This window comes from Carcharhinus amblyrhynchos, chromosome 3 (genome assembly GCF_965287045.1).
Source record: "Carcharhinus amblyrhynchos chromosome 3, sCarAmb.v2.hapA, whole genome shotgun sequence".
Lineage (NCBI taxonomy): Eukaryota > Metazoa > Chordata > Chondrichthyes > Carcharhiniformes > Carcharhinidae > Carcharhinus > Carcharhinus amblyrhynchos.
Window position 1 is genome coordinate 22,191,661 of NC_137326.1, and position 21,693 is coordinate 22,213,353.

Sequence of the window (21,693 nt, forward strand, 5' to 3'; positions counted from 1 at the left end):
TTGAAATGGAGGCCACTGGGGCTTCCTGAGGAGGTCAAGGGCAAGGGGAGGTACCCTTTGGGCAGTACCAATCTGGCAGTGCCAGCCTGGCACCTTGGTAATGCCCATCAGGCATGCTGCTTTGCATACTATTGGTTCATGGGCATGCAATCGGTCTGGGAGGTGGGGGGGTGGGGCAGAAGTGATATATTGAGATATGTGAGGATCACATTCAGCTGCGGGCCCCCAGGATAACAAGGGATGGGCTGTGTTGAAGACGGCTGCAGCAGCAGAAGCATGATGGCTCTCTCTCGCTGTCTGTCAGGCCTCTGCTGTTGCAATTGCTCATGTCCAGCCGCAGAGGTCTGCAAATGCGCAATAGCTCCCTCTGCTGCTTGATCAAGCTGGTTGGTGATTTAAGCCCTGCCCACTGCCTCTAGTAGCTAGATATGGTCTAGCCCATTTTTTCATCCACTAAGTGCACAAGATTAGGAGTAAAGACTCGCCCAAAAAGCAGATCTGCAACACTCCCATTTTCATGCTAGCTGCACATTGTTCTCATAAAATTGCCCCCACTGACTCCATTCTATGCACCTTTTTTCAGTAAAACAAGTTAAATCTTCTATTGATATCTTGCAATCTCAACACCGAGGATTACAGTCAGTCAGGCTTCAAAACAGGTCACATGGCCTCCTTCACAAACCTTAAATTTAAAGATACAGTCCCAAAATATAATAATTTTTATAACCTTCATAATTGTAACACTACGCACATCGCATGAACAAATAATTTAAATTAGTAGGCAGAAGTCAGTTTGCAACAGGCTAGGGTTAATATTACGTCACAACTCACGCATGAATTTTGGCAGGGTTATTGAGTTGTGCAGCCATTGTGTCTTCTTTCGGAGTTGGGAGAGGAATGAAAATCCAGGGGCGCAATTTATAACTGTACTGGGGAAGCAGCTGTCAGTGGGAATGGGCAGGAAACATGTGAAAACAGTCAGAGGGAGGCCAGCTGCACACCAAGAGGACAGAGTGATGATGCTGAAAGGCTGAGTGGAGTGGATGGCGATGAAAGGAAAAGAGAGTGAGGAAAGTGAAGAGAAGAAAAAAGGAAAAATGGATGGCATTGAGGAAAGTAGGGAAAGAGTGGCAAGCATGATGGGGTGGCACAAGAAAAGTAGGGAGCAGGATGTTAAAAATTCAATATCACTATATTTTTAAGATTACAATCTATTGGAGTATAAATTAAGTGTGCAATTAATCTAAATGCACATTAAAACAGAAACTTGATATATTTTTCAAGAAGTGTAGCACCAGTTTCATGCTTACTTATTTTACGTTTTTCTCCTTTAGGCTTCCATGTCCTTACATACTTTTCCTGCATTTCAAGATGTTCTGATACATGGAACTACCCAAATCTCATACCTATCTTTCTATAGATGCTGATCTTTATACACTCTTTATACACTTACGACTACGTGATCAAATTTTACTCCAATTCCATTTTCAAGTTTGTTGATGACACGACTCTAGTGGGTCAGATCTCAAACAACGATGAGACAGAGTACAGGAAAGACATAGAGAATCTGGTGAATGGTGCGACGACAATAATCTCTCCCTCAATATCAGTAAAACAAAAGGGCTAGTCATCAAATTCAGGAAATGTAATAGAGGACATGCCCCTGTCCACATCTACAGTGATGAAGTGGGGATGGTCGAGAACTCCAAGTTTATAACTGTTCTGATCACCAACAATCTATCTTAGCCCCTCCATGCTGAGGTTATAGTTAGGAAAGCCCACCAACGCCTCTACTTTCTCAGGAGGATGAGGAAATTTGGCATGTCCACTACAACTGTCACTAATTTTTACAAATCCACCATAGAAAACATACTTTCCAGTTATATCACAGCTTGGTATGTCTCCTGCTCTGACTAAGACTGCAAGAAACAACGTAGAGTTGTGAACGTAGCCCAGTCCATCACGCAAATCAGCCTCCCATCCATTGACTCTGAATACACTTCCTGCTGCCTCGGAAAAGCAGCTAGCATAATCAAAGACCCCACATACTCTGGATATATGGTCTTCCATCTTCTTCCGTTGGGAAAAAGATACAAATGTCTGAAATCACATACCAACCAACTTTAGGAGTCACATACCAACCGTTGGTATGAAATCACATACCAACCGACTTTAGGAGTCGCAGTGTAATGTTGCAACTGTACACTACTCTAGTGCGGCCGCACTTGGAGTACTGTGTGCAGTTCTGGTCCCCGCATTACAAGAAGGATGTGGAGGCGTTGGAGAGGGTGCAGAGGAGGTTTACTAGGATGTTGCCTGGTATGGTGGGGAGGTCCTATGAGGAGAGACTGAGGGATCTAGGGTTGTTTTCGTTGGAAAGAAGGCGGCTAAGAGGGGATCTTATTGAAACATATAAGATGATTAGAGGTTTAGATAGGGTGGATAGTGATAGCCTTTTTCCTCGGATGGAGAAAGCTAGCACGAGGGGGCATGGCTTTAAATTAAGGGGGGGTAGCTACAGGACGGATGTCAGGGGTAGGTTCTTTACCCAGCGGGTGGTGAGGGATTGGAATGCCCTGCCTGCTGCAGTTGTAAATGCGTCTAGTTTGGGGGCGTTTAAGAGATCTCTGGATAGGTTTATGGACGAAAAGGGATTGGTATAGGCTAGTGGGTCATTGTTTTTGTAACTGGTCGGCGCAACATCGTGGGCCGAAGGGCCTGTTCTGCGCTGTAATGTTCTATGTTCTATGTTCTTAACTCAAGAACAGCTTCTCCCTGTTGCCATCAGACTTTTGAATGGACCTACCTTATATTAAATTGATCGTCTCTACACTTTCTCTGTAACTGCAACACTATGTTCTGCACCCTCGCCTTTCCTTCTCCCCTATGTACTCTCTGAATGGAATGTTTTGTATTCCACAAGAAACAATCCTTTTCACTGTATCCCAATACATGTGATAATAATGAATCAAATCAGATCCCTGCGTTGTGTGTCTTGCATGTTCAATGTTTACACTGCTTCTTGTTTATTTTACAAGTGAAGGAATGCTGTGTATATTAACACTTTAAAAAAACCAAAAAAAAACTTGCTTCAGCACGCCAAAGCCATTCCTGAATTGAGTAAGAAGCATGAGTGGTGTTGAGACTCAAGTTCTAAGTTTGAGGAACTTGCTAAAAGAAAAGGCGAAGATCACGACAACTGAGAGCAGAAGTTGTCTGCCGACCACAACACATTTTTTTTACACAATATGTGGCGCCTTGTGGTTAAAATGGGGAGAACGCAGAAAAAGCCAAGGCACCGACTGACCAAGACATTGAATGATTCATCCAGACGTTTCATTATCGGGGTGCACGGTGGCACAGTGATTAGCACTGCTGCCTCACAGCTCATGATGTGGGTATGCCGGCGTTGGACTGGCGTAAACACAGTAAAAAGTCTGACAACACCAGGTTTTAGTCCAACCTATTTATTTGATAATATACTCACAAGCTTTCGAGGGACACCCTCTTCGTCAGGTGAATGGAGAGTTCTGGCCTCAGACAGAGCATATAAAGCACAGACAGTTTAGAGATTACTGATTAGAATGCGAATCTTTACACCTAACCTGCTGTTCAAGACCTGAAGTGGCTGATAATGTGAGTGGAAGGAGCACTGATCACAGTTTAAAGAGATGTGTATTGTCTCCAGACAGTACAGTAAGTGAGGTTTTGCAAACCCAGGCAAGTCACGGGGGTTACAGATAGTGCAACATGAACCCAAGATCCCTGTTGAGACCGTCCTCATGTGTGCGGACATCCGAGTTCCGCACACATGAGGACGGTCTCAACAGGGATCTTGGGTTCATGTCGCACTATCTGTAACCCCCGTGACTTGCCTGGGTTTGCAAAACCTCACTTACTGTACTGTCTGGAGACAATACACATCTCTTTAAACTGTGATCAGTGCTCCTTCCACTCACATTATCAGCCACTTCAGGTCTTGAACAGCAGGTTAGGTGTAAAGATTCGCATTCTAATCAGTAATCTCTAAATTGTCTGTGCTTTATATGCTCTGTCTGAGGCCAGAACTCTCCATTCACCTGACGAAGAGGGTGTCCCTCGAAAGCTTGTGAGTATATTATCAAATAAATAGGTTGGACTAAAACCGGGTGTTGTCAGACTTTTTACTGGCCTCACAGCTCTCCAGGGACCTAGGTTCAATTCTGGCATTGGGTCACTGTCTGTGTAGAGTCTGCTCCTTCTCCCCATGTCTGTGTGGGTTTCCTTCGGGTGCTCCGATTACCTCCCACAGTCCAAAGATATGCAGGTTAGGCAGATTGGCCATGCTAAATTTTCCCTTAGTGGCCAAAGATGTGTAGGTTAGATGAATTAGGCAGGTTAATTTGTGGGGTTAAGGCATGGGCATGTGAGAAGGCCTGGGTAAGATACTCTGACAGAGAGTTGGTGCAGATTCAGTGGGCCAAATGGCCTCTTCTGCAATATAAGGGTTTCTGTGATTCAATGAATGTGTGTGACTCCAAGTGAGGCAGGTAGAGCAATCCTGAATTCAGGAACAGAGGAACCTCAGTTCTTGACCTTGTCCAACCCGTACGAGGTGCTTGTTCCCTGTGTGGATCAGCTAGTTGACCACTGCACTGTGTTACAGAAGGCCATTCAAGAGGGGGGCAGCAAAAAGACAAATGGTAGTTGCAGGGGATGCTATAGTTAGGGGATTGATAGCATCCTTCGTAACCCGGATCGGTTTTCACTGTCCACAGGGATTGTGCCAGAGGACTGGAGAGTGGCGAATGTTGTTCCTCTGTTCAAGAAAGGAAATAGGAATGACTCTGGTAATTATAGGCCAGTTGGTCTTACATCAGTGGTCAGTAAGTTAATGGAAAGGACCCTAAGAGATAGGATTTATGACCATTTGGAAAAATGCGGCTTAATCCGGGATAGTCATCATAGTTTCATGAGGGGTAAGTCCTGCCTTACAAATTTGATTGAATTCTTTGAGAGGCAACTAAGTGTGTAGACAAAGGTAGAACAGTTGATGTTGTATGCGTGGATATTAGTAAGGCATTTGATAAGGTTCCTCATGGTAGGCTCATGAAGAAAGTAAGCAGGTGTGGGATGGAAGGAAATTTGGCCAATTGGATAAGTAGCTGGCTGTCTCATAGAAAAAGGCTGACAACACCAGGTTTTAGTCCAACCTATTTATTTGATAATATTCTCACTAGCTTTCGAGGGGACAGCCTCTTCGTCAGGTGAATGGAGAGTTCTGGCCTCAGACAGAGCATATAAAGCACAGACAGTTTAGAGATTACTGATTAAAATGCGAATCCTTACACCTAACCTGCTGTTCAAGACCTGAAGTGGCTGATAATGTGAGTGGTAGGAGCACTGATCACAGTTTAAAGAGATGTGTATTGTCTCCAGACAGTACAGTAAGTGAGGTTTTGCAAACCCAGGCAAGTCACGGGGGTTACAGATAGTGCGACATGAACCCAAGATCCCTGTTGAGACCGTCCTCATGTGTGCGGACATCCGAGTTCCGCACACATGAGGACGGTCTCAACAGGGATCTTGGGTTCATGTCGCACTATCTGTAACCCCCGTGACTTGCCTGGGTTTGCAAAACCTCACTTACTGTACTGTCTGGAGACAATACACATCTCTTTAAACTGTGATCAGTGCTCCTACCACTCACATTATCAGCCACTTCAGGTCTTGAACAGCAGGTTAGGTGTAAGGATTCGCATTTTAATCAGTAATCTCTAAACTGTCTGTGCTTTATATGCTCTGTCTGAGGCCAGAACTCTCCATTCACCTGACGAAGAGGCTGTCCCCTCGAAAGCTAGTGAGAATATTATCAAATAAATAGGTTGGACTAAAACCTGGTGTTGTCAGACTTTTTACTGTGTTTACGCCAGCCCAACGCCGGCATACCCACATCATGTCTCATAGAAGACAGAGGGTGGTGGTGGAGGGAAAATTTTAGGACTGGAGACCAGTTACCAGTGGTGTACCACAGGGACCAGCGCTGGGTCCTCTGCTATTTGTGATTTTTATCAATCATTAGGAAGAGGGGACTGAAGGGTGAGTTAGTAAATTTGCTGATGACAATAAGGTTGGTGGAGTAGTGGATGAGGTACAGGGCTCTTGTAGGCTGCAAAGAGACATTGATAGGTTGTAAAGCTGGGCAGAAAAGTGGGCAGATGGAATTTAAACCTGATAAGTGCGAGGTGATTCATTTTGGTAGGACAAACTTGTATGCAGATTACAGGGTCAACGGCACAGTTCTGAGGAATGTGGAGGAACAGAGAGATCTTGGGGTTCATATCCACAGATCTCTGAAGGTTGCCACTCGTGGACAGAACCATGAAGAAGGCTTATAGTGTGTTAGCGTTTATTAGCAGGGGGTTTGAGTTTAAGAGCCGTGTGGTTATGCTGCAACTATATAGGACCTTGGTGAGACCACATTTGGGATATTGTGTGCAGTTCTGATCACCTCACTATAAGAAGGATGTGCAGAGGACATTTACCAGGATGCTGCCTGGTTTGGAGTGTAGGTCTTATGAGGAAAGGTTGAGGGAGCTGGGGCTTTTCTCTTTAGAGCAGAGGAGGATGAGACGTGACTTAATAGAGGTTTATAAGATGATGAGGGGGATAGAGTGGACATGCAGAGACTATTTCCTTGGGTGGATGTAGCTGTTAGTAGGGGGCATAACTCTTAAGGTTCATGGTGGGAGATATAGGAGGGATGTTCAAGGCAGATTCTTTACTCAGAGAGTGGTTGGGGTGTGGAATGCACTGCCTGCTGTGATAGTGGAGTCGGACACCTTAGGAACTTTCAAGTGGTTATTGGATAGCCACATACAGCACACCAGAATGATAGAGAATGGGATAGCTTGACCTTGGGTTTAGACATAGCTTGGCACAACATTGAGGGCCGAAGGGCCTGTACTGTGTTGTACTGTTCTATGTTTCTATTCTATGTGAATCCTGCATTGTAGGTTGCCTGCCCAGTGCCAGGGCAAGGGACATCTCTGACTTGCTTGAAAGTATATTGGAGTGGGAGGGAGAAGATCCAACGTGGTCCGCATTGGGACAAACAACATCATCATAGAATCCCTACAGTGCACAAGGAGGCCATTCGACCCATCGAGCCTGCACCGACCACAATCCCACCCAGGCCCTATTCCTGCATCCCCACATATTAACCCTGCTAATCCCCAGACACTAAGGGGAAATTTAGCATGGCCAATCAACATCTTTGGAGTGTAGGAGGAAACAGAGCACCCGGAGGAAACCCACGCAGACAGATTGGGAAAACATGCAAACTCCACACAGACAGTGACCCAAGGCCATGAATCAAATCTAGGTCCATGGCGCTGTGAGGGTAACAGTGCTGGTCACTGTGCCACTCCCTCCATTGTGCCACCTTGCCATTCTCCCCACTGTGTTGCCCCCCACTGTGTCACCATGCCACCCCCCCACAATGCCACTGTACCACCCCCCCCCCTCACTGCACCACCTTGCTGCCCCCGCACAGACATGGGCAAGACTAGGAAAGAGGATCTTTATCAGAAAGTGGGAACTAAATGAAACAGGTGAAATCACCAGCAGCTGCTGCTGCTGCTCCGCGTGAGCCAGGGGGCGCGCCTGCTCCGTGGCGCTCGGGCACGCGTCCCGTCGAGTGCGCGCGCGTGGCCGTGCTCGCGCGCTGGTGGTGACGCGCGCCTCAGATCCCTCCCGTCTCGCGGCGAGCGCGTGACTGGAATGCTGTGACAGTGGCGCGCCTGGATTCGCCACTTTGACAGCAGAGCGCAAGCAGCAAAGCACCTGAGAGCAGAGCGTGGTGGGTCAGGGAGGGAGCGAGCGGTGGCGTCAGCTGGCAGCCTTTTCAACCTTCCCGGGGACGAGATGGGAAGCAGCAGCAGCAACACTATCGCTCTGCTGCGGATAAGATAAGCTGTCACCGAGGGGGGCGACCGAAGGTTCTCGCTTGAATGTTGCAAGAGTCAAGGTTAGTAGTGGCAAGCGTGGGCAAAGCTGTGATCCTGAACCGTGTTGCAGTGACAGTCAATACAGTGAGTGAGTGAGTGAGAGGGGCAAGTGATTATATTTTCTCACAGCGAGTGGAGAGAGAGTGTGTGTGTGTTGGGGGCGGGGGGAGAGGGGGGAGCACTTTGCAAACTATACTTCCGAATTGAGGAATTCATCTCCAATTGTATTTAAATTACTGCTTCTATAAACGTCCACTACAAAACTTGAAGACCGAAGCTGGAAATCTGAAATGCTGGAAAAAACTCAGCAGACCCAATATGATGCTCCTTTCACACCTGAAAACTCTCGTTTCTCTCACAGATGTTGCGGGACCCGCTGAGTTTTTGTCTCGCAACATCACTGGTGAGAGAAATAAGAATGTTCAGGTCTGAAGGAGAATTGTATTTGGATCCACTGAAGTATGTTTTTCCCCAACATTTTCTGCTCTAATGCAGCACTTCAGTTGAGAGAGGGGAGATTGGGTCGCTTCATTCACTTTTTAAAGTAAAGATGACTGTACATTTTCACTTTTGGTTTATTAATACGATGTTTTGTATCACTTTTAATGTATTAATCGAGCTCATTTCAATCTTTTTAAACATTGTACAGAACAAGGTAAGCCTGTTTGGCCATGTAGTAAGTCACCTAACTGTGGCATATCGCGCTGTTTATTTTAGCTGATGCTTCGACTTCTGCAGTTGCTTAGCCTCTGTGAGGATGGATGTCATCTTGGATTATCATATTGTTTGTCCACTTTTGCCTCTTGTTCAAAATCTTGTACAACTTAACACAAATATTGGTGTGAGCAATTTTTAATGGTAAAACAGAAGCTGAAATCATTCTGCAAAATATTACTGATGTTACCATTGATGGAAAATTCCTCCATTTGGTATTTATGCAAGGGTGTTTAACCATTTTTGAAATAAATCCAGCAATGACATTAAACCATCAGACAAAGAAATTGTATTTGCAGTTTTTGAATCGTTACTAATAGTACAACTCAATGCCAAAGCAATAAAACATTATCTAGACAAATGTTGTACATTTTACCCTAAAGCTCTGATGTAAGATCATTGACTTGAAACATTGAGCTGACTTTTTAGAAAATCATCCGGAGGTAGGACCATTTCAGGGTCCCAACTCTGCTTTCTGCCCTCGGCTGAATTTTACAGGAGGGGGCCGCTTCCAAATTCACCATCCAAATAGGGAAGGTGGGAGGTCCAGCAACACAGGGGGGCACTCAAAGTGAAATCAGCTGGCAACACCGCTGTAAAAGTTGTGTGAAGGAGAAGGATGCACAAGATGGAAATGCAATCTCGATGATGAGGCCGACAGCAAATCCTTCAACGTAGCACTATCTGGTGGATCTGTCTACAGATCCATCTTTGCAGTCAGTTTGGTCATTCAAAGTGAAAACTGTACATGCATCTCATGACACTCTGACCTCCTGCTGTGCTCTTTCTCCTCCTCCTTTGAGTTGCTGAACTTCAGACAAAGCAGATGTCCCATGCATTGTTGGCAAAAGTTCTATTCCCTTCTTAAAAAAAAGCCACAAATAGGCTCGGTAAATGCCTTAATTGGCTTCTTGGGTAGTTAACTATCATCTCCCTAGAGCCACGTCTAGAAAAATTTCAAGGAACGCGTTGCAAACAATTCGTGGCACAGTAGTCAGCACTGCTGCCTCATGAAACCAGGGACCCGGGTTTGATTCCCGCCTTGGGTCAATGTTTGTGTGGAATCTGCAAATTCTCCCAGTATCTGTGTGTGTTTCCCCTGGGTGCTCCGGTTTCCTCCCATTGTACGAAAGCGGTTAAGTGTATTGGCCAAGCTGAATTCTCCCTCAGTGTAACTTAAAAGGCGTCAGAGTGTGGCAACTAGGGGATTTTCACAGCTCCATTGCAGTGTTAATGTAAGCTTACTTGTGATAAAAATAAATAAACTTAAATCCTTCGTTTTAAGGAATTCATCTTCAATTATATTGAAATTATGAACTCTGAATTCCTACAGTACAAAACATTCCTTGCCCTATTAAGAAAGGGGAGGTTTGAGTTCATTTTTTGTGTTAAAGATGTTTAGGTATTTCTACTTCTGGTTTATTAACTCGGTACTTTACATTAGCTCAATTAATTTGCGAGAATAAATATTTTTGAAGCCCTAAGTGACATAGACTATCCAGAGAACAAGCTAAGCTGATCTGATGCTCATGACACTAATAAATCATGTAGTTGTGGTGAATCATGTTATCCATATTTACAAACCTATCTTGATGCTTTTGTTGTACGTTTCTTCAGCACCCACCACCACCACCACCACCACCTTCCCCCCCCCCTCACTCCTCAAGGCTGCCTCCAGAGGAAGGAGGAAATTGTACCCATTAATTTGGTTTCTCTATCCACAAACATGCTGAGTATTTCCTACATCTTCTGTTTTTATTTGGTCTGGCAGTATTTATAGATAAAGTTGTCAGTGGGCTTTAGATCGATGTTATTTATTGATGCCCTATATCTTTTGCAGTGTGTACAGAAAAGTTTTATTGAATTGAAAAGTGACAACTATTAAGCACAACTAAGATCTTTTCAGATTTCGCCGTTTCATAATATATAAAGTTAAGTTCATATCTCTGGTTGTCATCTTTGGTTTTGGCTAACCTATAACAGCTTAGATGACTTACATCCTTAAAATTCGTATTTAAAAAAGGAAATATAGGGACAGGAAGCATATCCAAAAACACAAAATATATAATGTATTACATATTAAATACAAATTAGTGATTAGTTGGAACAGCAGTCTTCATATTTTTCTGCTTCATCGGACTTCTACAAATATTGGCCCACTTTCAACCTTTCATCATGCATTTCAAACAAAAATATCAGCTAGAAAAACAAATACAATTTTACCATTGAAGAAAATCTTATTGTTTTAAGTCATCCAGTTCAAGTCACTATGCTCACAATATGTAGTGTACCTGTCTCAAATAGGCTGTAGACAGATCAGGAGACTGGACTTCATCTGCTTTTGCTTAAGAAATAAATTTGTGGTTTCACAACAGATAGATGGCACAGTGCTGGAGACTGTGGGCTTTATCTGCTTTTGTTTAAAAAATAAATTTGTGGTTTCAGAACAGATAGATGGCACATACATTATCAGAACTTCAGAAACTCAGTTCAGGTTGTAATGTGCTAAACATATAATTTACCATAACACGACTCTTAGCTGATGTAAATAATCTAGTGACTTTGCTTTTTCGTTGTTTAGTCTTTATACAAGTATATTAAAATCTCTGATTGCTACTGAGAAAGTAAGGTTTGGAGTCACCTTATCCCTTATAAATTGTTAATAAAGGTGCAGCTCACTGAACTACTATGTATATTTTGAGTTTTAATGAGTTGTAATTTTATCCTTTACATCATTCCTAATCAATGAAATTTAAGAATGGGCATTGCTTAATGGGGACTCTTCATGGCACTTGTATCAAAATTGTTTTTCATTTGGGTGTTGTGAAATTTGCATTATTAATCATCACACAAGTTTTTGCCCTTCCTTTCCTATGGTTCCTTCTCCTGGTTGGGATATAGTGCCATAAGTTTCAGCACCCTTTTAATAAATGTCCAATTGAGCCATGTCAGAGTCAATCTTAGTGGAAGTATTTAAAGCCAGCTTTAAAATTATGACTTAAATAAAGATTTATTCTTAAATAACACATGCATTGTAGCTTTTTAGTGAAGTGTTGCTGATGTAATTGGTTTCTATAACTTTCCAGGTAAGTAGCATGTATTCACTTGGAAAATTTGTAGATTTAAACTGAAATATATCATATTTTAAATTAATTTGCAGAATTTACGCAATGTACATCTCCAATGTATGATTTCAATATACAGGCAAACTCCAGCTATGTATTCCTGCTTTCTACTTCCCAAAGCAATGCATCAATGAGAGATACACCCAACCAAATACACAATTTGAAGGAAAAGGGAACATGTAGGAGGGAGGAAGGAGAGCAGGGGATGGGGGAGGAATGGAAGGAAGGGCAAAGTAAATGATGGAAGAAACAAAGTGAGGAATAGAAGAGGCAGAATAGCGGGAAGGGAGTTGGAGGGAAGATGAGGGGAAGGAAATTGTGGAAAGAGTGTGGGGAAGAACAAACATGGAGTTGGTATTTTCTGCAAATGTTCCTGCTCCACTGGCATCTCAATTCTGGGTATGGTTCATTTTGTTGTCTTGGCTAAGTGGGAGGACAAAATCCATTGAGCAGTTGGGGTCAGATTCCAATAATTATTCTCCATGCAGAGGGAAGTTCAATGAAGATTTATACTCCTATCCTGGGAATTCTGTTCATGGAGCATAGAAGTTTGGTCCAACCAGCATTTTCATTCTGGGCAGGCGGGCGGAGGGCGGGGGCGGGGGGGGGGGGGAGAGCTCAGTAGTTCTGTTCAGTTGATAGTAGGTTGTGTGTGTTTGGGTGGGGGAGGCATTGTTGCTGGTGGTTAAGCATAAATATAAGTTTGCAATCATATGTCTGAATTTCTGCTGGCAAAAGGGAGTAAAATTGCTGGTCTAATTTAGATATCTCTGTTGTGGAGGGAGTTGTGGTGAAAGTTGAATTTTGTGTATAATCCAAGCATTTCCACTCAGTAGTAGGTTGGAGGGGTATTCTAAGCTTGCTGTTCAATTGATGCTGACTAATGCCCTTGAGGGAAATAAATCTCTTGTTTTTACTTGGTCTGACCCATATGTTACTCCTTAAGTGTCACATGCGCTGTGATTGACCCTTATTTGCACTCTTAAGTGAATTGATGTAGTAGCCACTTAGTGCGAAGTCCACATCTTACGAATGAATACAAACATTGGAAAATGTAACGGTGCTGTTAGATGAGTTAGTTACTTTGTTCAATGCTGATAGTGTCTGTGGACTCTAATCAGCGACAGGGCAGAATGATTGTTATTGCCTTGCAGTTTGAACTCCAAGTTTGATGCAAAAAGAAATAACAGAGTACGGAAGAGGATTTGGTTTTCTCCTGAGTACCTCTGAATGAATTGATGCTGGCTGAGTTTGGGGTGTGGGATTGCTGTGAATTGCGGGACTGGAAAGTTCTGTGAGCAACAGATTTATGGTTTTTTAACTCAGTTTCTTTGCTATTGCCCCACCATTCACTTCCTACAGCTGCAGAAGTACAGGTCAGCACTCCTCCGTCATTGCCACTAACTGCAGCTGAAAAGACGCTCGGCAGTCACGTCGATTAATGCAGTATGTGGTTCTGGTTTTCGTGATTGTGAACAGCGCATTCCGATTTCATCCTGCATGCCATATGAGCAGTAGTTGTATCTTTGGTGGACGTTAATTCTGTTTTCATTATATCCCATTTCTGAGGCTCACTTTATAAATGTACTCCAATAAAGGCGCATTTATTTTGACAACTCCTCGAATGACCATTAAACTTGGGTTATTATTGTATTGTCTGACGTGTTTGCAAATTCGGTTGTGACCATTTCAGAAGGATCATCAAGGGTACAATATGGGTGTGGTCACGTTATTTGCTTGTCCTTAAGTGCTAACTTAGTCACGTAACAATGGCTCAACATTTGTGGAATCGGGTATGCCCGGTCAGTTAGGATTTTTCCCTCAGCTGTCAGCTCAATTTTATTTTAGGACAGCAAGGCGGCATAGAACATAAGAAATAGGAGCAGGAGTAGGCCATCTAGCCCTTCCAGCCTGCCACACCATTCAATAAGATCATGGCTGATCTGAAGTGGATCAGTACCACTTTCCCACTTTCTCCCCATAACCCTTAACTACCCTGTCTATCAGAAACCTATCTACCCGTGACTTAAATATATTTAGTGAGGCAGCCTCCACCACTTCAACGGGCAGAGAATTCCAGAGATTCACCACCCTTTGAGTGAAGAAGTTCCTATTCAGCTCTGATCTAAACTGCCCCCCCCACCCCCTTGAGGCTGTGCCCTCTAGTCCTGCTATCCTTTCTAAGTGGGAAGAATCTCTGTACCTCAAGTGGTTGTGGTTAGCACAGCTGCCTCATGGTGCCAGGGACCCCAGTTCGATTCCCTGCCTTGAGTTACCGTCTGTGTGGAGTCTGCACGTTCTCCGTATGTCTGGGTGGGTGTCCTCTGGGTGCTCTGGTTTCTTCCCACAGTCCGAAAGACATGCTGGCTAGGTGCATTGGCCATGCTAACTTCTCCCTCAGTGTAGCCGAACAGGTGGCTAAGGGATTTTCACAGTAACTTCACTGCAGTGTTAATGTAAGCCCATTTGTGACATCAATAAAATGTAAATTAACTTAATTTTGTGCACAGATTGCAGGAATTGTGGAATGATAATGGAGGGCAAGTATAACAAGGCATCAGATATCTTGGTAAGGAACATGAGCAACAGGTCCTTAACAAATGAAATTTAGGAATAATAACACAGGAACAGGGAGAAGACAGTGGGGTCAATTAGTCAAATCAGATAGAGAAATAAAAATTTGGATTGAGTGCAAAAAATGAGGAAGGCAGGAAAACTAAGATATCTGCTTTAAAGTTTCAAAATCTCAAAAAAAGAAATGATTATGCCTATAGCTGAGACTTCGTGTTTTCAGATTTTCTTTTCTCAGCCAGAGACAGTGGGGGCGAATCTCCCAAAAATGGTGAATTGGTGGGAAAACTATTCTAAATCCTGACTGTTCTGACAGCTCGGTTACTCACCTGAGTCTCCGCACGCTGTGCACTGAAGAGACCACAGTCGTGAATCTCAAACCCGGGGGTGGGCTGGGGTCTATTCGCGCCAGAGTTTAACAGTTCTGGAGTTCTGCGCATGCGCAGTGGTTCCCAATCTGTCAGACTCCCCGTTTGCTGGCCAGCCTGGGACCCTGAGTGCTGCCCCTCCAGCTCACCCCCCGACATGGCCCAATCACAGCCCTCACAACAATTCCTGGGCCAGCCCTGACCCTCCCCGTCCCAGAGTGTCTTGATGTCCAGGTCCCACCTCCCCCCCACCCCCCCCCCCCCCCCCAAGCAGTAGTGATCCCTCCACCCCCCCCCCCCCCCCCCCCAGTAGACCAAACCCCCCCCAGCCCCAATCGCTGTCCTCTCTCCATACCAGACCAATCCCAATGCAGAGTGGCAGCGGGACTCCTCACCCCACCAATCACACCTAGGCCCTGCCCCCTTACCGTTGTCTGATGCCTGGCAGGAATGCCAATGTGCCCCTTGGGCATGGGCACTTTGCCCCTTGAGCAGCACCAGGGGCACAGGTTGGCAGTGCCAGGGTGCCATGCTCAGGGGCACCATCCCCACCATCTGACCCTCTGGGGGGGCCCCAATTGCGCCCCCCCCCCTTCATTCCGGCAGGGTCTCCTGCTAGCTCCCTGAATGTGGGGAGCTAGTCTGAACCTTGCCAGAATGAAGTACTTTTGGCAGGGTGGGAGATTCAATCATGCGATTAATGAACAAATATACATATTTAAAATACATTAGAAACAGATTTTAAATAACTTACCTGCCTTACCGCCGGTTTCCAGTGTGGTCTGGCTGGCGGCTGTTCACCAGTTCTGGGAGGTGTGCATGCATTCCCTGTGCGTGTGCAAATACTCATTCTACACCGCAGACCGGTGTCTTCCGACTGGACCTGCCAGAAAAGTGTCGGGCCGCAATGAGAGAACTGTGGCCATAGGGTGACATTAGAAGGATCCTTATATTGTTAAATGCAAGCCCTAACTTTCTATGGTTAGTTTATTGCAGGTTTGTCCAACTCCTTTGTGCATGGGGCTTCGTTTTAATTTTTTTCTCACTCAAGGGGCCAATGAGCAACTTTCAACAAGACAAGGTTTGCTGGCACAACATTAAAGATGAATTTTAAAATGGATATCAATGTCAAAACAAAAAATTGACAACCAAAAAAGGAGCAATTAATAAAAATGACAATTAAAAATTGCCAGGCAGCAGAGTTGACCAATAAAACCTATTTTGCCTTTTCATTTAAGAGCAAAGCTAGAGCGACCAACTAGGTCCCAAATCTTGGTCACCAACGAAGGGATAGGGAGAAGGATGCTGATGGAATGCATAGAAAGGTGGAGGTCAGAGGCAGCTAACCTTTCAACCTTGGTTTTCCAGACCTGACCTACTACATGTCCGTGTCCAGCTCACTCCCAGTCTCGGTTTTCTTGCTCTCACTCACACACTCATTCATTCGGGACACTGAAGTGGCACACGTCCTCACTCCATCACTGTCTTGGACACCAGCTGTCCCAGGCAGATGCTGTTGCTGTAATTCTTCAGTTCCTTGAGGCCACCCCAGCCCACTCCATTATCTTGAGCCCTTTATTGCTTTGGGAACTGATGCTTGCACGGGAGGACAAGAGAGAGAGAGAAGGCGCGGCTAAAGGCAGAGAAAGTGTGTACTGTAAAAACAGAAGCCTCTCATTTGCTTCATGTCCCTCCAATCCAAGACTGTTTCTCTCCCAAACTATGCCTGTTATTGAGGAGTTGCAACTCCTTGCAGAATATTTCATTGAATCTAATTGACTTTGAACACTGGTTCTACAGGCCAGATATAAATGCTTGGATTTCCAAGTGGGGGTCCATGGGTCATGAGTTAGACAAGCCTGGTTTATTGCATATTTGCTGCACAAATACAATGATTTCTTGAATTTCATTGAGGGATTGATGATGAACTGCAAGGTATCTCTTCCTCTTTACAAATTAGGTAATTTACTTTCTAATAACAGTGAGTATTTGAAACTCAGTACTATTTTTCCAGCAATTTCTGGGTTATTATGTTCACTACATACATAATGCGTTTGCGATTCTGAGACCACTGTCCATTTTTATATATAACGGCCTGGATCTTGCACTCCTAATGGCAACAAATGTCAAGATGTTTGTCACTGTTGAGGCTGCAGCAGCACCACAACTTCCAGCAAACTCACTCATGCTAAAAACAGGAACTTGTGGTGCATTTGTATAGACGCCGGAGGAGTCTACAGTGCCGGTCCTTCTATTTCTATTCTGAAAGAGGCCAGCCCTATTAATTCAGAAACTTTGCCTATTTACCCACAACTTGCACTGGATTTGTATGTGCAAAAAGTGAATGTTGATGGGCACAGGCATTAAGTGAGCAAAGTTAGTGAATTCTGTCAGGCATGAGCATTGATCTTTGCAATAAAAATGTTCTTCATTTTGCTGCACCCTCCCCAGCACCACTGGCTTCTCAGTCCTGCCAATGTCATCTGGTTGGATGAGTTTGCTGACGGTGTTAATGGCAAAGGAAAAGACCCCAGTAGGTTTTTGAACTGTTTATAAAAAGTGTCAAATGCATCTCAAAGTTTACAACATTTTTTTAAAAAAAGTGTCCTAATTGTTCTAAAAATTAAAAGTCATTTAAAAAAAAACTTGCCTGTCATTGAGGTGAAACAGACTTCAAGGGCTTGTCACCAGCTTGTGATGTGAAAAGGGAATCTGGTTTCACTGACAGTGTGCCACATGGAAACCCACGCAGTTTATTTCAATAGTAGACCTGTTGCAGCAAGAAGAGGAAGTTGTCCCTGCAAACTATGAATCAGGCGAATTCATAGTTCTTCACGCACTCAGGCATAAGCCATGGTTTCACTGCCAACAGGAAGATCTGAACTAATATAGATTTTGTGCTCTTTTTCCACTTCTCATGTTCTATTTTTTTAATTGGTATTATGGACTGTAGAATTTTGTTAGCTTTCATACCTGTTCATTTTTTTTTACTTAAAATATCCTACCAGTTAGTAGTGATTTGGCACTAATTTTTAAGTTATATTTGAGCCAATCATGTGCAGATGTAATAAAAGATTTGCATGTTTCGTTGTTTCAAAGTACGGTAGACACAAGACTTACAAGATTATTGTTCATCTGTCTAAATGAATGGTTCAATTTCAATAGTAAATTATTATAATGAATTTATTGAGCAGTACACTTGTCTCCAGTCTTATTAGCATCAGTCACATATCAAATGGAGTGCAGGTTACAGGTTCAATGTAGGGTACAGCCCCTTCTATCAACTCCACACAGGAACATTTTGGGCAGCTCCATGTACCAAACCAATACGTACATTATCGTAGGCACCTGGAATAGTCCTGTCCATAGTTAGTGTCCAATTTTAAAATATATTTTTATCCTGTTAGGAATTAGGTTGAAGGCATAGCAAACTGTTCCTAAAAATGTGGAAAATTATTGTAATAGGTTGTTTTTTCTGAAGCTCATGCTAGCATGAAATGATGGGAGCCTCAGTTGGGACCTGGGTTTACTTGCTATAGATTCTGAACTAAATTAGGTTACGAGGCACTTCTCCCAAACAAATTCTAAATGCCGAATTCGCGTGAACGGTGCTGTAAATTACATTGGTTTTTTTCAGCTGGAATTTAAAAATGAATTTCCCACACTCTCTGCACTGCAGAGTGCACTAGCGTAAACCTGAAAATCAGTGGGCAGGGCCTACCCCCGTTGAAGAGACCAGCAGCATAGCACTGAGCAGGCCACTGCGCATCCTTCGATTTTGTCAGTGCCGAGGTCGGCACATGTGCAGTGACCCCCTATCTGCCGGCCTCCTGATTGCTGGCTAGCCCCCTGACCGTGTCCAGGACCAGACACAACTACCACCCCGCCCCGATTTACTGTCCCTGCAGTTCCACCTCCCTCCCCCCCACCCAGCCCATCCTGATCACCTTCCCTTCTTCCCCCATTAATCCTGTCTGCAGAGTGGCAGCAAGATACCCCCTTCAGGCCCCACTCCCCATAGACCCTGTTCCCTTGGCACTGCCCTATGCCCAGTGAGCAATGCCAAGGTGCCCCCTGAGCATTGGCACTTTGCCCCTTGGGCAGTGCTAGGGAGCACAGGCTGGCACTGCCAGGGTGTCAATGCCCAGGGGGCACCTCCCCACCACCCAACCCTCTGTGGGGCTGATTGCCCCCACTCCCCCCCCCCCCCCCCCCCACTCCCTATCTTCACTCCATCAGTGAGGAGCTACTTTAAACCCTGATGGAGTGAACTACACCTAGCAGGGAGAGGGGTGGGGGGCTAGTGGCTCACTAATCATATTTAAATTATATTAAAATCTCCCGCATACCTAATGCAGCTCCGTACCTATTTCTGGCATGGAGCTGACGGCTAATCTGGCTCTGCTGAAATCTTCCAGTCCGGTGCAGAATCACCTCCTGCTTCTCTGGAATTATTTTCTCGATGGTATGAGGCTTTTACGTTTGCTGCTGTGTATATTTAGGAAAGTTTGAATGAAGTTAATTTTCACTCAATATACCAAGCATTGAAGTGAGGAATATCAACTACGTTACCAGACATGCATGTGTTCCAACTTTTGACTGAAGTGTTTGTTTTCCTGACATTTTTTAAATAGTTTTTGGAAAATATGACAAAGGCTTTGTAGCTTCTCTAATATATATTAATATTGTGTTACATCATAGAATCATGAAAGACAGGAGATCACTCAGCCCATCTTTTCTGTATTGGCTTCTTTGAAAGTATTCACTAATTAGTATCATTACCTTGTTCTTTCCCATAGACCTGCACATTTCTCCTTTTCATGTATATATCCAGTTTCCTTTCAAAAGTTCCTACTGGATTGGCCACTTTCAGGTGGTGACTTCCAGATCGTAATGCCTTGCTGCATTAAAGAAATTCTATTTGTTTGCCCCCTGGATTTTTTACAACTATCTTAAAATCTTAGATCATCTTATATCATCTGTGTTGGCAGTTGTTTTTTGACGCGTGGAAGTTGTACCAATAAAACATCACAAAAATAATCATAGATAACTCTAAATTAAATGGAGTTTCTTTTTGCATTCCTCATTTAACCAGAAAAAAGGTTCTTTCAGGGAATAAAAATTAAAATGCATTCTTTCTGAAATGACTAATGTAGTTTTAAATTTGGTAAATTTTTTTGAAGCAAATTCTTCTATGATGGATTCATGATATGACCTACCTCATCAGCTTAGATTTAGCCGGTTTACAGGAAGTTGTGACCTTACAGAATAGACTGAGGAGGACAAATATTGGCATGAACTTTTTTTTAGCAGAGACAACTGTACAACCTCACCATCTCATTCAACGCCACCCTCCTTTCAAAACCATGACTGGAAATTTTCTGACCATTCATGCTCATGGGATTTTCCAATCCCGCTGCAGTGGGAGTATGGCATGAACGGGTGGTAAGATTGCACCCATTATAACTTGTGTGTCACCCTTTATTTGTCATCATTTCTAAGCATCGTTAGAGCAAACATCTTTCTTAGAAACACTCCATCAAGGCATCCTGAATGAGTTATACATCACTCAGTTCATTGTGTTTTTTACTAAAATAGGGTGTTATATCTTTTGATTTTAATGATCATTAAGATAAATGTTGCTTAGCTCTTTCTTCTTTGTAAGACAACATGTTGATCATTTTTCACATCCAGATATTAATATGTGTTTCTTACTGAGAATTATCAATGAATTATGTGATTAGAGTGCCATGTAACACAATCTTCTACAATCTAGATAGCCCACCCAGTCGCATTAACTTTATTATTGAAATGAGTATTATGTTGAGAGATTGAAAAACTTTATGCAGAAACCAATTACAGTGAGTTTTACCAGCAAAAAGGGTAAAATGATAGCAGAACTGTTCTTACACTTGTATACTTGATCACCTGAATAAGAAACAAATGATAACTGAAAAACATTCATTGATAAATGGAGGACATAGTGAGTAATAAAAGTACATTATTGGGGAAAATCTATGGTTCCCCATGACTTTTTTCACAGCAATGCCTTGGCCAACTTGGATTGATTTGCCAAACAAAAAATCTATATCCTTTCCACCTGTGTCATAAATTGTTGTGAATGTTTGAAATTTGGCATTCTTGCATTTGTCCTGATGAGTGAGAAATGAAAAATTTCAGCAACATCTCTTTTCAGCAATATCCAAGTTCTGGCTTATCAAAGTATTTTGCATTCTTTTGTTAGGTTCTATTTATACAACCGGTAGCATCTGTTTATATACATAATATAAATACTTCCTTTGAAGAACATGGAGTGGATATCTTGTTATACCCAGCATGATTTCATGATAAAAACAAATGCCGTGTTGCAGTTCAAAATTCTTACAAAATTAAAATCTTTTTAATTTAGCACTGCTGTTTTTTTACAAACGTTAGTTAATAAAATATCTGTGCTGTTTACTCGTTTTAAAGTTTAATGTTGAGAAGTTGGCAACAGTGGTATCTTGCTTCCTTTGCACTAAAGTAGGAATGTTTTACACATTCATTGAAAGTTCATTGAATTGGTTAAAGACGTTGAATAATTTCCTTGATCATAGATCATATTACAAAATGTTTGCCGTTCTTACTTGGCAGTCAGTCAATAAAAAAAACCTGATATGCATACACAAGTATAAATTCAGCATTCAACACTGGTTAATTAACTTTTATCTTCATATTTCTTTATGAATCTGCAAATTGTTTTTATTCATTAAATTATTTTTAATTAATGTCATTGAGCCTATCCACATGACCAAAATATTTCATTTCCTTGTGTTTCCTGCTGGGCAATGTTGTCCACAGTTACCAAGTAACAGCAAGTTGCTCAACATCCAGAAGAATTCAGCACAGAAGCTCAATTTTGGAGTTAGAAGCTTCAGTCCAAGTATA

At 43.1% G+C, this 21,693-nt stretch overlaps 1 protein-coding gene across 1 annotated transcript in view; it reads left to right on the forward strand.

Moving 5' to 3' along the window:
- Nucleotides 1–7,818: 7,818 nt before the first annotated feature.
- Nucleotides 7,819–21,693, forward strand: part of pparg (peroxisome proliferator-activated receptor gamma) — a 116,877-nt gene continuing 103,002 nt past the window's right edge. The window contains exon 1 of the mRNA XM_080182034.1: nt 7,819–8,008. The gene's annotated coding sequence lies outside the window, so the exon portion shown is untranslated. The remainder of the gene's footprint in view (nt 8,009–21,693) is intronic.